Source organism: Zingiber officinale, chromosome 2A (genome assembly GCF_018446385.1).
Source record: "Zingiber officinale cultivar Zhangliang chromosome 2A, Zo_v1.1, whole genome shotgun sequence".
In the NCBI taxonomy this organism is placed as follows: Eukaryota; Viridiplantae; Streptophyta; class Magnoliopsida; order Zingiberales; family Zingiberaceae; genus Zingiber; species Zingiber officinale.
In genome coordinates this window covers 56,888,960-56,905,928 of record NC_055988.1, presented here as the reverse complement: position 1 = coordinate 56,905,928, position 16,969 = coordinate 56,888,960, and the positions used below count along the sequence as shown (strand labels likewise).

The 16,969-nt window shown below is 40.3% G+C and overlaps 1 long non-coding RNA gene across 1 annotated transcript; it reads left to right on the top strand.

The window, feature by feature from the left end:
- The first annotated feature begins 13,059 nt into the window (after positions 1-13,059).
- LOC122039650 lies at positions 13,060-14,194 on the top strand. Its single transcript, XR_006128300.1, has 4 exons — positions 13,060-13,328; positions 13,443-13,566; positions 13,670-13,840; positions 14,135-14,194. It is a non-coding gene; the product is annotated as an uncharacterized LOC122039650 (long non-coding RNA).
- Positions 14,195-16,969: the final 2,775 nt, after the last annotated feature.

Sequence of the window (16,969 nt, the reverse complement as noted above, 5' to 3'; positions counted from 1 at the left end):
GTGTGTTAGTCTCCCTGTGTTTAACATGTCGAATGCCCACTAATTAAGTGAGTTACTAACAACTCATTTAATTAATATCTTAGTCCAAGAGTAGTACCACTCAACCTTATCGTCATGTCGGACTAAGTCCACCTGCAAGGTTTAACATGACAATCCTTATGAGCTCCTCTTGGGGACATTATCAACCTAGATCACTAGGACACAGTTTCCTTCTATAATCAACAACACACACTATAAGTGATATCATTTCCCAACTTATCGGGCTTATTGATTTATCGAACTAAATCTCACCCATTGATAAATTAAAGAAATAAATATCAAATATATGTGCTTGTTATTATATTAGGATTAAGAGCACACACTTCCATAATAGCTGAGATCTTTGTTCCTTTATAATGTTAGTATAAAAGAAACCACCTCTAATGGTCCTACTCAATACACTCTAAGTGTACTAGTGTAATTATATAGTTAAGATAAACTAATACCTAATTACACTACCACCTTCCAATGGTTTGTTCCTTTCCATCTTGGTCGTGAGCTACTGTTTATAATTTATAAGGTACTGATAACATGATCCTCTGTGTGTGACACCACACACCATGTTATCTACAATATAAATTAATTGAACAACTACATTTATCATAAATGTAGACATTTGACCAATGTGATTCTTATTCTTAGAAAAAAAATGTTTATACCAAAAGCTAGGCTTTTAGTATACATCCTAACACCTCACACACTTCTCTCCCTCTCCTCCTTGGCCGAAACATCCAAGAGCGCTAGCACACTCTAGGTGTTTTTCTCCACCTCTTGTTCGTGTGGATACTTCTAGAGGTGTGTACACTTGAACACACTTGAGATCCGAAGAACCTTGGACGAGCGGGATTTCCGAACGGCTTCGCTTCAAAGGTATAAACCCTTCTTCTTGTAGATCTAGTGTAGATCTAGGATTCGAGAAACTTGTACACGAAATTATTTTTATATCTTCGCACGGATCCATGGCAAGACTTCGGGGTGTCCGCAACATAAAAAGTGGTTTTTGCAACCCGAAAGTCCCAACATTGATGACATGGTGATTTACAATAATAAAATGTAGAAATAAGTATCATATTTAGGTTGTTTAATTAGACCTTTAATTAAATAATCTCCCATTGAATTGTAAAGCGTTGGTAGGAGCAACTTATGGATGTGGTGTTACCCACAATACTAGCTCCAAGTCTAATCGCATTGACATTCATGTGGGACAAGATCCATATTATATCTCATCTTGAGTTAGTTTTCGCTAATCACCCAAGACTTAATATAAAATAGGTAGGCAACATTTACCAATTACATCATATCTAACTCTTGTATCATTGGGTGAACGAGACTATTTGTTTATTTCCCCATCTTATGAAATCCACATTATAACTCACACTACAAAAAATAATGATTTAGGGACAAAAATCTTGGACAAATATTTTTCGTCCCAAAATCACAACAACTTTGTTGACAAAAATAAAAATCGGCCCAAATTAGCAATGAAATCTACAATAAAATATTTTCATTTCAAATTCCCAACAAAATATATTTTTATTACCGAATTCATACCAAAATCTGGGATAAATCCTGGATTCATCCCTAAATCTGGGATGAATTCAGGATTCATCCCCAAATCTGGGACAAATCCTGGATTCATCCCAGAATTCAAAATTTTTATCAAAAAGGAAAAAAAAATTGAAAGGCAAATATGGACCAAGCGACATCAGAATTTCATGAAACAAGTTTCTTTGTATTTGTATCATTCTCCTGATTATAAAAATATACTCATCTATAATTTTAACCTAATATTTTGAGTGTGGTTATTTTTTTAACCCGAATTAGGTCAAATTTGCGTTAAAAAATAGGAAGTTTAAATATGGACCTAGAGACATCAGAATTTTATGAATTAAGTTTTTATTTGTTCATATCATTCTCTTGATTGTAAAAATATTCTCATCTATAATGTTAACCTAATATTTTGAGTGTGGTAATTTTTTAACCTGAATTTAGTCAAATTCTGGTTAAAAATCACCACACTCAATATATTAGGTCAAAATTATTTATAAGGATATTTTTATGATCAGGAGAACAATACGAACACATAGAAACTGTTTCATGAAATTCTAATGTCTCTAGGTCTATATTTAAGCCTTCCAATTTTATTTCCTTTTTTTTTAAAAAAAAATTTAATTCTGGGATGAATCTTGAATTCATCCTTGAATCTATGATGAATCTTGGATTCTCCCCAAATCTAGGATGAATCTAGAATTCATCCCCAAATCTGGGATGAATCTAGAACTCATCCCAGAATTGAAAATTAAAAAAAAAAGAAAAAAATTGAAAGGCTTAAATATGGACCTAGAGACATCGAAATTTCATGAAATAAGTTTCTATGTGTTCTCATTATTTTCTTAATCATAAAAATGTCCTCAAAAATAATTTTGACATAATATTTTGAGTGTGGTGATTTTTTAACCCGAATTAGGTCAAATTCGGGTTAAGAGTCACCACACTCAATATATTGGGTTAAAATTATTTATGAGGATATTATTACAATAAGAAGAATTATACAAACACATAAAAACTTGTTTCATGAAATTCTGATATCTCTAGATCCATATTTAGTAAAACATATATTGTAATGATCTAGCCCCTCAGCCCCTTGGGCGGCCCAACTGGCGACCCATTTGGCGGCCACTTCGTGGTCCCTTGGGCGGCCCAACTAGCGACCCCTTATGTCGTCGATCGACAACCCTCGACTATGCCGTTACTCACTAGGACATCCCACCCCTAGCCAGTGGATTTTTTCCTTCCCCAGGATTCGAACTCTAGACCTCCTGCTTAGTCCCCAAATAAAACCTCGTCAAAATATACCTTGAAATTCTGAATCAAGAAAATTGACGGAAATTTGTACAATCTAAAAATATCCAGATACGCTCACAAACTCCATAACACAAAAATCCGAAATCGGAACCTCACTCTGATACAAAATAAATTGGTATCAGATAAATCTTGAAAATCCAAAACACATAGTAAGTATCGTATACCTGCTCTGATACCAATTTATTTGGTATCAGAGCATGTATACGATACTTGCTATGTGTTCTGGATTTTCGATATTTATCTGATACCATTTTATTTGGTATCTGAGCAAGTATACGATACTTGCTATGTGTTCTGGATTTTCGAAATTTATCTGATACCAATTTATTTGGTATCAGAGTTAGGTTCCGATTTCAGATTTTTGTGTTCTGGAGTTTGTGAGCGTATCTGGATATTTTCGGATTGTATGGATTTCCGTCGATTTTCTCGATTCGGAATTCTGAGGTATATTTTGACAAGGTTTTATTTGGGGACTAAGCAGCGACAGGACATCTCCAGAATATAATAGGTAAATTACGTAATTTTATATTTTTCATACCTGTAGTGATATCTGGGTAACATTATGTTTTCATATATGACACATACACGTATTCCGGTACCGAGACGTGGTCGCCCCCGTAAGAGGGTGATAGATTCTTCGGAGACAGAGTCTCCAGAGAGATTTGCTAGGATCGAGCCTATCCATCAGGGACAAACTAGTTAGGATATTATAGGCATGTCAGATTATAAGACCACGACGGTTCTGACTTCAAAGGTACATACCTAGACTGTACCACTAGTGGTATCACCTTCAATATACCCGACACCCCCTCCATTCGTGCCTATTACTGCATACTTAAGGTACAAGACGAGACAGAGATCTGGTGGGACATTTAGCGCTCGATTATAGGCGAGCAACATATTATATGAGCGAAATTTAGGGAGGCATTCGAGAGTCAGTATTTTCCCCGAGCATATCAGATGGCACGTCGACAGGATTTTTTGAGTTTTCGGCAGAATAATCGCTCAGTGATGGAGTATAATGTAAAATTTAATCGATTGGCTAGATTTTGTCCTGAGTTGGTTGTCGAGGATAGATCTCGTATGCTCCAGTTTGTCCAGGGACTGGACGGGCATCTTTACGTGAAGATTGCTAGTTTTGGTCATTCATCATACACAGAGGCACTGGATAGAGCTCTTATGATTGAGTCAGCTCAACAGAGAGTGAATGCAGATAAGAAGAGAAAGCAGACTTATCGGACATCCGGACAGATTCAGCAGCCACAGACCACAGGGCAGTAGCAGAGCAGTCGCACTCAGACGGGTCAGGGTACTTCTAGGGCATCTGGCCGACCCTAGAAGTCAGGACGATCTTCATCAAGACGTTCTCGATCTTCTCAATAGAACTAGAAACTGTCCACCGGTGACTCTCACTACACCCGATGTGGATCCTGAGATCACATCACCTCTGCATGCACCATGGGACAGTTAGTTTACTATTATTGCAAACTACCTGGGCACATGAGCCGAGATTGTTCGCCGAAGGCTTAGCATGTAGCTTTCGGGATTTCTGTTCTGGGATGACAGTTTGGTCAGTCTGGGACTCAGTAAGGTGGGCTGAAAGCCCAATCTTCACATCGTCAGTAGAGGACAGCTCCCCCTGCAGCGGCTGCATATGGCATGCACGGTCAAGAGCATTCCGGTGTCCTTATAGAGTCCCAAAATTCTATTTCGGGACCTCATTATCTAACACAGGGGTAGTATCAGTTGCAGTCCCAGCCACCAGTTTAGTACTTACTGCAACCCATCTCTGGTTCAATATCTAGTACCGACTCAGTGGCAGGCTCAAGCTCAAACTCTGCAGCCTTTGGCAGTGCTACCACCTCTACCTCTGCCATATATTGGACGAGTTAATCTCCTTATCATATGGCACCGAAAGAGTTGGATGAACTAAAGGTTCACCTCCAGGAGTTATTAGATAGGGGATTTATTCACTCTAGTGTATCTCCGTGGAGTTCTCCGGTATTATTTGTCAAGAAAAAAGATGGTACTCTGAGGTTGTGCATCGATTATAGGCAGCTAAATGCAGTGACTGTCAGAAATAAGTACCCATTGCCACGAATTGATTATTTGTTTAATCAGCTCAAAGACACATTGGTGTATTCTAAGATTGATCTGCGGCCAGGATATCATCAGCTGAGAGTCAAAGATTCAGATATTCAGAAGACAACATTTTGTACTAGATACGAACATTACGAGTTTTTGGTAATGCCATTTGGGCTTGCCAATGCTCCCACAGTATTTATGGATCTGATGAACCGTATCTTTTTGGAGTATCTAGATTAGTTTGTTATTGTGTTTATTGATGACATATTGATCTATTCGCGTTCTGAGGAGGAACATGCGCAGCATCTTCACATAGTCTTGGAGACTCTTCGACGACACCATCTGTATGCGAAGTTCAGCAAGTGTGCATTTTGGCTATCCTTAGTTGATTTTCTGGGACACGTAATGTCAAGGCGAGCTATTTCTGTAGATCCTCAGAAGATCGAGGCTATCACTAGTTGGGAGCAGTCGAAGTCTGTCCAGGAGATTCGTAGTTTCTTAGGATTGGCTGGATATTACAGATGATTTGTTAAGGGTTTCTCCAGCATTGCTATGCCATTGACACGTCTGACCAGGAAAGGCATGAAGTTCACTTGGTCAAATGCCTACGAGGCCAGCTTTCAGGAGCTGAAGTGGAGATTAGTATCGGCACCAGTTTTAGTTTTCCTTCCGGAGAGGACAGATTCGTACTTTACACAGACGCATCTCTACAGGGCTTGGGCGCTGTTCTGATGCAGCACGGCAGGGTAGTTTCTTATGCTTCTCATCAATTGAAGGAGCATGAGAAGAACTACCTAGTACATGATTTAGAGCTAGTCACTATTATCTTTGCTTTAAAGATTTGGCGACATCATCTTTATGGTATTACTTTTGAGATTCTTACTGATCATAAGAGTCTCAAATATATTTTCACATAGAAGGAACTCAATCTCCGACAAAGGAGATGGATGGATTTCCTAAAGGATTATGATAGTACTATTAGCTACCATCCGGGTAAAGCTAATGTGGTTGCTGATGCACTTAGCAGGAAGTCCAGAGGAACATTAGCTTGTCACCGAGTTTTAGTCACGGACTTGATTCAGGGATTCTCTGAGTTGGGCCTTGAGGAGCAGGGATGGACCGAGCAAGGTATTCTTGTTCTCATGGTTTCTCAGTCGTCGATCAGGATGAGGATTCGAGAGGCCCAGATTGGAGATCAGCATTTACAGTTCATTGGCGGCCAGATAGCTTCTGGACAGCAGACCGAGTTTACACGAGATGATGAGGGTATTATTTATTTCCTCGGTAGATTATGTGTGCCTCAGTCTCACTCGGTCATGTTGGAGTTACTTTAGGAAGCTCATCATTCTATATTTTCTATCCACCCAGGTGGAACTCGTATGTATCGCGATTTGAGGCATTCCTATTGGTGGAATGGTATGAAGAAAGACATCGCAAAGTTTGTAACTAGATGTCTTGTTTGTCAGCAGGTGAAGGTTGAGCACCAGAGACCTACTGGATTACTTCAGAGGATCCCTATTCCAGAGTGGAAGTGGGAGCATATTACTAAGGATTTTGTGGTAGGATTACCTAGGACTCGACGAGGCCATGATGCGATTTGGGTAATCGTTGATCGATTAACCAAATTCGCACACTTTTTAGCGATCCGAAAGACTGATTCTCTGGATCGATTAGCAGAGTTATATTGTCGAGAGGTTATCAGATCACATGGTGTTTCGTTGAGCATTATATATAATAGAGACCCACGGTTCACGTCCTGATTCTGGTAGAGTCTGCAGCAGGCTTTAGGCACGCAGCTCCGTTTTAATACAGCATTCCATCCGCAGACAGATGGGCAGTCAGAGAAGACCATTCAGACTTTGGAGGACTTGCTGAGGTCTTGTGCTATGGACTTCAGAGGCAACTGGTGTTAGTTAGAGCCCTAGAGCCAATCATATGATGATTGTTGTATGGACTCGATATATCATATTCCTAAATATTCATAAAGGTATTTCATTATGGTTATTATACTTACTTGTATTGGTGCCAAATAACTAAGTATAATATCATCCTTGAGTAGAGGGTTCTTATCTATATCAATCGATTGGTTAAATCGATAGTGAGATGATATAGAGAACACTACTCTTAATCATTCCTAGTCAAGTATTAATATTCAGGGACAATGTTAATGTGACAAGACTAGCATGTAGGTCAACTTGATGACTTGATCTCACACGTCATGGATATAGAGATATTAAGTTTACACATGGGTATACATTGGAGAATGTATACTAAATCACCTGCCATGAGAAAGTATCATGGATGGTTATATGAGTGTCATATACTTTCTCATGTGACTATTAAGTATAACTATCAGTCCTTGGACCTGAAGTCACCATGGTTCCCTACATAAGAAGTTGCATACTTTGGCTTCGTCAAACGTCACCCGTAACTGGGAGAACTATAAAGGTGATTACTGGTATGTAACAAATTATGCGGAGGGATGTGAGTGATGTAAATGAGATCTATCCCTCCTATATAACGGGAGTGACATCATGATTCTTGATAGAGTGAGACCACAAAGTGCATGGCCATGCCCAAATGAGTCAATATGAGATATTGAGCTCATTTGTTTAGAGTGAGTCTACTTGGAGTTCAAGACATAGATTGATTAGAGGATTACATAGTCTGTGACTCAATTGATCAATCTAGATGTCAAGGATAGAAGGACATTGTCACATATTGTGAGAGTCACAATTAGTAGTCACAAAGGTGTTGTTGGATCTCAACATTCTTGTAACTTGTGTAGTAATGATGTGTTGCTAGATACCGCTCATTCCTTATGTTTCTAAATGAGTTTAGGAGCATTGCCAACGTTACAAGAACCTATTGGGTCACACACAAAGGGGAATTAGATGGAGATTAGGTTCATATGATGGACCAAGAGGATTAGGTTCATGTGATGAACCAAATTGGATTAAGAGTAATCCAAATTAAACTAATTGAGTTGGACTCAATTCGATTCACACATATCTTCTTATATCTTACCGAAAGGTGGAATCGTACCCTATTAGATATGGTACGGTCTATGATGAGTCACACAAATCTTCCTATATCTTTTTGGGGATATGCTCTAGACACAACGGCCTTTACACTTAACCGTGTTCCATCAAAAGCTGTGATGAAGACACCATATAAGATATGGACTGGGAAAGATGCCCAGATGACTTTTATGAGGATTTGGGATTGTGAGGCTTACGTTTGACGTTAAGTATCAGACAAACTATGACCCAAATCCGATAAGTGCTATTTTATTGGATATCCCAAGGAAACGAAGGGATATTACTTCAACATTCCCAGTCAGCACAAAGTGTTTGTGGCTAAGACTAGGGTATTTCTAGAAAAGGACTTTGTTTCTAGAAAAACTAATGGGAGTACGTTCGATCTTGAAGAAGTTCAAGATATGGAGCATAGCACTAAAGTCTTGATGGAAGTTGAACTGGAACCACAAAATGTTGTGGATGATGAGATTGTTCCACAAGGTGTTGAGGAACAACAACCAGTTCAAATAGACCTACCTCTTCCCAGGTCTGATAGGGTACGTCGTCAGCCTGAGAGATACTCATTTCTCTTCTCTGACCATGATGACGTTATGATCGTTAAGAATGAGCCTACCTCCTATCAGGAAGCTGTGATGAGACCAGATTCTGAGAAATGCCTGGAGGCCATGAGATCCGAGATGGAATCCATGTACACCAACCAAGTATGGACTTTGGTTAATCCACCTGAAGGCATCAAACCCATTGGGTGTAAGTGGGTCTTTAGGAGAAAGACTGACATGGATGGACTTATTATCTATAAGAGTCGCTTGGTAGCTAAAGGTTTCAAGCAAATTCATGGTATTGACTATGATGAAACTTTTTCTCCAATAGCGATGTTTAAGTCCATTCGGATCTTGCTTGCTATTGCAGCATACCACGATTATGAGATCTGGCAGATAGACGTCAAAACCACGTTTCTGAATGGAAACTTGCTCGAGGATGTGTACGTAACATAACCTGAGGGTTTTGTAGATCCATTGCATTCTGGCAGAGTGTGTAAGTTGCATATGTCCATTTATGGACTAAAGCAAGCTTCTCGGAGCTGGAATCTTAGATTTGATAATGCAATCAAATAGTTTGGTTTCATCAAGAATGAAGATGAGCCCTGTGTCTACAAGACGGTTGTTGGCGGCACAATTGGCTTCCTTGTATTGTTTGTGGATGACATTCTATTCATTAGAAATGACATCCCTTTGTTGTAGTCTATAAAGACTTGGCTGGGGAATTGTTTCTCAATGAAGGACTTAGGTGAAGCAACCTGTATTCTATGCATAAAGATCTATAGAGATAGATCTAAGAGATTGCTTGGCCTAAGTCAAAGTACATATATTCACACGGTATTACTACGGTTTGCCATGCAAAATTCCAAGAAAGGATTTCAGTCGATGTCATATGGTGTGAGTCTTTCGAAGACTCAAAGTCCCTCTTCTAGAGAGGAGAGAGACCGCATGGATAATATCCCTTATGCTTCAGCCATAGGATCTATCATGTACGCCATGCTATGTACTCGTCTTGATGTTTCGTATGCTTTGAGCATGACGAGCAGATACCAGTCAGATCCAGGTGAGCGTCACTGGATAGCGGTCAAGAATATTCTTAAGTACTTGAGAAGGACTAAAGAATATTTCTTGATATTTGGAGGCGATGGCGAGCTAGCTGTAAAGGGTTACAGTGATGCCAGTTTTCAAACTGACCAGGATGATTATAGATCGCAATCTGGGTTCATGTTTTTCTTGAATGGTGGTGCTGTGACCTAGAAGAGTTCGAAGCATGACACAGTTGTTGATTCTACAATAGAGGCCGAGTATATTGCTGCATCCGAAGTAGCAAAGGAGGTAGTTTAGATCCGTAAGTTCATTACTGAGATTGGGGTGGTTCCTAGCATAGCCGAACCTATAGAGCTCTATTGTGACAATAATGGAGCAATTGCGCAGGCTAAGGAACCTCGCTCACACCAGCGGACGAAACACATACTGCAGTACTTCTATCTCATTCGAGAGATCATCGATAGAGGAGATGTGAAGATTTACAGAGTACCCACAAAGGCTAACGTCGCCGATCCCTTGACCAAGGCTTTGTCACAGAAAAAGCATGATGGTCACACTAGGTCATTGGGCCTTAGAGCCTACACTGATTGACACTAGTACTAGTGGGAGATTGTTAGTTAGAGCCCTAGAGCCAATCATATGATGATTGTTGTATGGACTCGATGTATCATATTCCTATATACTTATAAAGGTATTTCTTTATGGTTATTATACTTACTTGTATTGGTGTCAAATAACTAAGTATAATAGCGTCCTTGAGTAGAAGATTCTTATCTATATCAATCGATTGGTTGAATTGATAGTGAGATGATATAGAGAACACTACTCTTAATCATTCCTAGTCAAGTATTAACATTCAGGGACAATGTTAATGTGATGAGACTAGCATGTAGGTCAACTCGATGACTTGATCTCACAAGTAATGGATATACAGATATCAAGTTTACACATGGGTATGGATTGGAGAATGTATCCTGAATCACCCGCCATGAGAAAGTATCATGGATCGTTATATGAGTGTCATATACTTTCTCATGTGACTATTAGTATGACTATCAGTCCTTGGACCTGAAGTCACCATGGTTCCCTACATAAGGAGTTGCATACTTTGGCTTCATCAAATATCACCCGTAACTGGGTGGACTATAAAGGCGATTACTGGGTATGTAACAAATTATATGGAGGGATGTGATTGATGTAGATGGGATCTATCCCTCCTATATGACGGGAGTGACATCATGATTCTTGATAGAGTGAGACCACTAAGTGCATGGCCATGCCCAAATGTGTCAATATGAGATAGTGAGCTCATTTGTTTAGAGTGAGACTACTTAGAGTTTAAGATATAGATTGATTAGAGGATGACATGGTCTAGGACTCAATTGATCAATCTAGATGTCAAGGATAGAAGGACATTGTCACATATTGTGAGTGTCACAATTAGTAGTCACAAAGGTGATGTTGGATCTCAACATTCTTGTAACTTGGGTAGTAATGATATGTTGCTAGATACCGCTCATTACTTATTTTTCTAAATGAGTTTAGGAGCATTGCCAACGTTACAAGAACCTATAGGGCCACACATAAAGGGAAATTAGATGGAGATTAGGTTCATACGATGGACCAAGAGGATTAGGTTCATGTGATGAACCAAATTGAATTAGGAGTAATCCAAATTAAACTAATTGAGTTGGACTCAATTCGATTCATGTGTCAAATGAGTCTAATTTCCACTTGGATTCATTGAGTCAATTTAATTCAATAAATAGAGATTCAGTAAATTTAATTGACGTGAATCAAATGTTAGATTTGATCAACCATGGGAGATAAGAGGTCAAGTTTGACTTGACTTGAGAGGGAAGATGAAGGGTCAAGTTTGACTTGACCAAATGCCACATCATTTGTGACTTGGCATGGGGTCGGTCAATGATGATGATCCACATCATCAAGGCTACATCAAGTGTGTGTCACCCCATGAGGAAGACCAAGAGCCATGACTCTTGGTATTCCGTGAGTGGCCGACCACTTAAAAGGGGAATAAGTGCAAGTGTGTTCTAACTTTAATTCTCTCTTCTTCTTCCCCTCTACTCCTCTCTCCCTCTCCTCCATTATCGTGACCATCCAAGAGTGCTAGCACACTCTAAGTGGTTTTTCTCCATCTCTTGTCTGTGTGGATACGTGTAGAGGAGTGTACGCTTGACACTCTACGAGATCCGGCTACCATTTGAACAAGCGGGATAAGAGAAAGGCATCGCTACAAAGGTATAACTTCTACTATGTAGATCTAGTGTAGATCTAGGAGAAAAACTATGTATATGTAACTTTTTATCTTCGCATGGATATGTGGCAAGAACTTCGAGATTTTTCGCAACGTAAAAAGCAGTTTTTGCGGCTCGAAAGTTCTAACAACTAGGAGGACCACCTGCCATTTGTGGAGTTCGCCTACAACAACAGCTATCATTCGGCTATCCAGATGGCACCGTTTGAAGCTTTGTATGGTAGACCTTGTCGGACACCCATCCTCCGGGAGGAGGTTGGAGAGGCCCAGTTGCTAGGACCTCAGAGAGCTCAACAGGAGGTAGAGTTGGTTCGTACTATCAAACGGAGGATGTCAGAGGCGCAGGACCGTCAGAAGAGTTATGCTGACCGGAGACGGAGACCCCTGGAGTTCTCTATTGGTGATCATGTGCTGCTGAGAGTTTCACCAACGAAAGGGGTGAAGAGATTTGGTCTTCAAGGTAAGTTAGCTCCACGATATATTGGGTCGTTCCAGATCTTGGAGAGGATTGGAGCAGTAGCTTACCGGCTGGATCTACCTCCATCTTTAGCTGGCATTCACAATGTATTCCATGTATCTATGCTGAGGAGATATGTATCCAATCCAGCACATATTCTGTCAGATATATCAGTTCCTATTCAGCCTGATGTTACTTACGAGGCGGTTCCGGTATGGATTTTGGACCATAGAGAGCGTCAGCTGCAGAACAAGGCGGTCCGGCTGGTTAAAGTCGGATGGCAGTATCATTCTGACGAGGAGGCTACTTGGGAGCTGGATGATACGATCCGAGCTCGATACCCCCATCTTTTTAATTGAGGTATGTGGATTAGAGTTCCTTTCAGCATTTATACTGTTTGGTTATATTTCTAGTGTTTGCTGTTGGATATAGCGAAATTTGGGGACAAAATTTTTATTAGTAGGGGAGAATGTAAGATATCGAAAAATTTAAATAATAAGGTTATTTGAGAAATAGCCTTATAGGATTTTTCAGGAATTTTTAGAAATTTTCTGAGAATTTTTCGGAGCTCGTACGATAAATTTTGGGGGGATCGATCAGTGGGTGCGGATTAAGCCTATTTGGGATACCCGTTTAAGTGAGGAAATATTTTATTATTTATATTCCTTTTTCTTTTCTTATTTCCTCCCCCAACCCATTGCCGATCCCGATCCTTTCTCCCTTCTTCCTCTTGTTCTCTCTCGCGGATGAACCGAAGCCAGCAAACCTTCGGAAATCGTTGACGTCGCCTGGGGAGTACATCGCCGGAGCTTGCCGGAGACCAAACCTGGAGGCTTGGATCATCCTGATCTACTATTCTCATGTCTTCCCCGAGCTTTCCTCCTGGTTCTGCCGATCCTTTCTCCCCCGATCCGACGCCACTGAATCGATCCAAGATCCATCGATCACCGGCGTGAAGGTGCCTTAGGGCTTCGAGGGTAAGCGATAGACTCCTGGTCCTTCTTCCCTCTTCTCTGGATTTTCTCCACTATGCTCTGGCACAGTGTCCGATCCTCTTTGTTCTTGATCCTATTTCTTAGCTGTGGATTTAGGTCACGGATTGGAGACGTTGGGGATCAGTGAGTTGTGCTTGGGTTGTCGGGCAGAGACTAGAGGGTCTGATGCTTGATCAGTGGACCTCCTCTTCGTTGTTGTTGACTGAGGTCCAGATTGGAGGTGAGTTCTGGTCAGAATTAGGTATTGCTGGATTGGAGTTCTCAATTTCCTGTTGATCTGTGATTTGGAATTGTGTGTGTTGTGGGGCGTTCTTGGTGGACAGCTGCTTGATTAGGGCAGTGCGGTGAGGAGAGGTTCTATTCTGTGATCGTGATGTGAATCCATCAATGATGATCTGTTGAAGGTGATCTTGGTTCATGTGGTGTTTCCTTGCCGCCAGTACTCCAACCAGCAGCTCTTCTGGTTCCAGCATCAACAGTAGCTGGGAATTAAGGTATGGTGTAGGGATTTGATTACATAAACATGTGTAGATTGAATTAGGGTTATGGTTGAATTGAATTTAGAATGGAACATGTGGTAGATCATGTGTAATGGGATTTAGGTTTTGGAGTTCTAATCTAATTGGTGATTAGGGATTAAGTAACTAACCCTAATTGATCGTTAGATTTAATTAGGTAGGTTGTGATTGTGGTGATTAGGGTTTTTGCCTTAATTTGGTTCTAGGGATTTTATTTAACTATTCATATGGATTTAGCTAAATATAAAATATATATATTGTTTGACGCAGGATTCTGATTCGAGATGGGCGTCTCGACTTTGGATTGCTTGACAGTACCTTCTATTTGAGGCGGGTACCCTTTGACTTATCTTATTGATAGTGTCTTATGATATGTGCAGTTTATATATACTTACTAGTGTTGGTAGTTAGTACTCTCCTGGTTTAGTTTAGTTGATACCTGATATATGCTTCTACTGATAGCTGCTATACCTTAGTCTAGGATGCTTTTCATTCTTGCTATGCTTATCTGTGTTCATAGAGATAGAACTAATTATTGTGCTTCTCTCTATACTGTATTAGTATATTGACATGTTGGATATGTAATGTTGGATTCATGTGGTTTCTTATCCTTGTTATATATACGTTTATCTCTTTGGCACCTACATATATGGAGGAAGATATGTTCAGGTATGACATACTGTATCCGCATTCACCATATCGCATGATTGCATGCTGGGTGATTGACGACTCCATTATTGTTGAGCTCGTCGGCCGGCTACATGGGCCTGCACACAATGTGACCACTGCATGGGTAGTGGCACAACACTCAGGGTGTGTATGGTAGGTTGCTCGGTGGTGCTCCGCTAGGACTCTCATGGGTAGTGTGATTGCAGCGTGGTAGTACGCCGGGGTCCCTCCCAGTCATTGTGTACCGGGAGATGAGAGCATTGCACTCCCTCACTATAATTTGAGGTAGGAGGATAGGTGTACTCTGACAGCATTCTGTCCACTAGGTCACTCATCAGGGGGTAGTGACGGTAGAGTGCACGGTGTCACAGCCCTACCCACTCAGTCTCACCATCGTGTGTGAGATGGCTGACTAGCGTCAGGGGTGACTAGGACATGTCATTGAATCATATGTATAGATTGCATTTATTGTGATTGTTGCATATTGGATGATGCATTTTGGTAACTGCATATGATTGACATGCATACATGATACATTCTTTTAGTCTAACTGTTTTTTCCTATGTATGTTCATAGTTACAGCTTAGAGGATTTGCAAGTGTGTACAATTTATTCCAGATATGCATTTCTTATTATTCTTGCTATAAACTGTATTGCATGCTTCTTGTTAGTTATTATAGTTTATTCAGCTATGCATACCTATTATACTGCTAGGAGACTGTACTATAGGCTCTATGGTTTAGGAGACTGTACTATAGGTTATTGCTAGTAGTTATATGTTGTTGTACATATCTATTGGATTACCTGCTGAGTTCTTTGGACTCACACCGTTATATTACTATTTTTTCAAGTTGAGGCGATCGGGAGACATTCCAGTCGCTAGCCCCCCTTGTCGCGAGGATTTCTTGTTGTTGATTTCTGTTATTGTTTCTATGTATATGTGTAATGACCCAAAATTTCCTCATTACGAGTTCCAATAGTGGTTAGAAATATTTGAAAATGCTATAGAAATATTCTAGAGTTTTTTAGAAATTTTTAGAGTATTTTTATGCAATTTTTGGAGTTCGTTTGGTATTTTTACTAAACGAAAAAAGTTTCGACAAAAATAATGTCCAAGACGAGATTCGAATCGGAGACCTCCGGCCGAGGCAACTCTTAAGCGAATTCGGATGACCAAGTGTTCCAGCGAGCGTTGCTGATTAAAAGGGGAATGAAATGTATTTAAGTAATAGTTAATAGGAAACAGAAAATAAATGGGAAAAAGGGGTTCGGCTGAGGAATCGAACCCGCGACCTCTTACCCAGTCAAAACGCGGCTTGCCAGGCGTTCCAGCGGATGTTTCGTGATAAGAAGGGAAGCGAAATATTCTTAAGCCATAACAGAATACCCTAGTTATAAAGAGAGAACTTAGGGATTATTTTTCCTGTGACCTAATTTCTTCCTCTCCTCTCTTCGGCGTGCGACGATAATTCTCTCGGGCGAAAACGAAGCCGAGTTAGGGCTTCTCTCCGGTGGCCGGCAAAGGACTCATCCGGAGGTTTCTTCATCTCCTTGTGATCCTCTCGTCGAGGAGGAGCCGTGAGCACAATAAGGGACCGAGAGCTCGAGTTCTCCAAAGCCCTAGGAGCCTTCCCCTTCGGCTGTAAGTCCAAGGAAGGCAAAGGTAAGTCGCTACTCACCTGCAGTAGGATAGTTCCGGATTCCTATTCCTTTTGTTTTCGAATTTTTCTGTGAATATTGTTGGTTTAGGGTCTCTGCCGTGAGTTTTTTATAGGAAGATGAGAAGGGGTTCTAATGGATTTAGCATATAGTTAGGCTTCTCAATTCTGATATTAAGCATCTCTTAATTGAATTATGTGGAGTATCCTGTTCTAGTTTTAGGTTTTCTACCGTGAGGTTGAAAGGAAGAATATGGAGAAAAAAAATGTGAGGAGCATTTAGTTCCTTTTGGTCACCTGCCGTGCCACAGTTCCGGGAGGAATTGCTTTGTTTGGTTTTCGGATTTTAGTTGTAGAGGATTATGATGTTTAGGGATCTTAGAATAGATTCAAGATTTTGCTCGCTTTCTTGCTAATCTGTTGGAGCATGATTGGAGATTTTGGTTGTTTTACAAAAAGGTTTAAGTTGTGAATTGTTACATAGGTTTGATTTAACTTTACAGCAAGATGAAATTAATCTTATGCAAGGAAAAGGGGCACGAGTAACTCCCTTAGGGTTACTGTGCAACTTGACTATTTAGCTGAACAGGAGAAGGCGTAGATTTGTTGATTAGCATGTAGTTTCCTTCATGTCGTTACTTTAATGCTTCCTCCCTTACTGTTGATGTGGAGTTGCGGTATAGTTTACTTGTGTTATGAGGTGGGCACGGACATCATTACTGTTAGTTTCGGTTGTGTTTTCTATGGCTCGGTAAAGGTTTGAGTTTTGAACGGGTTT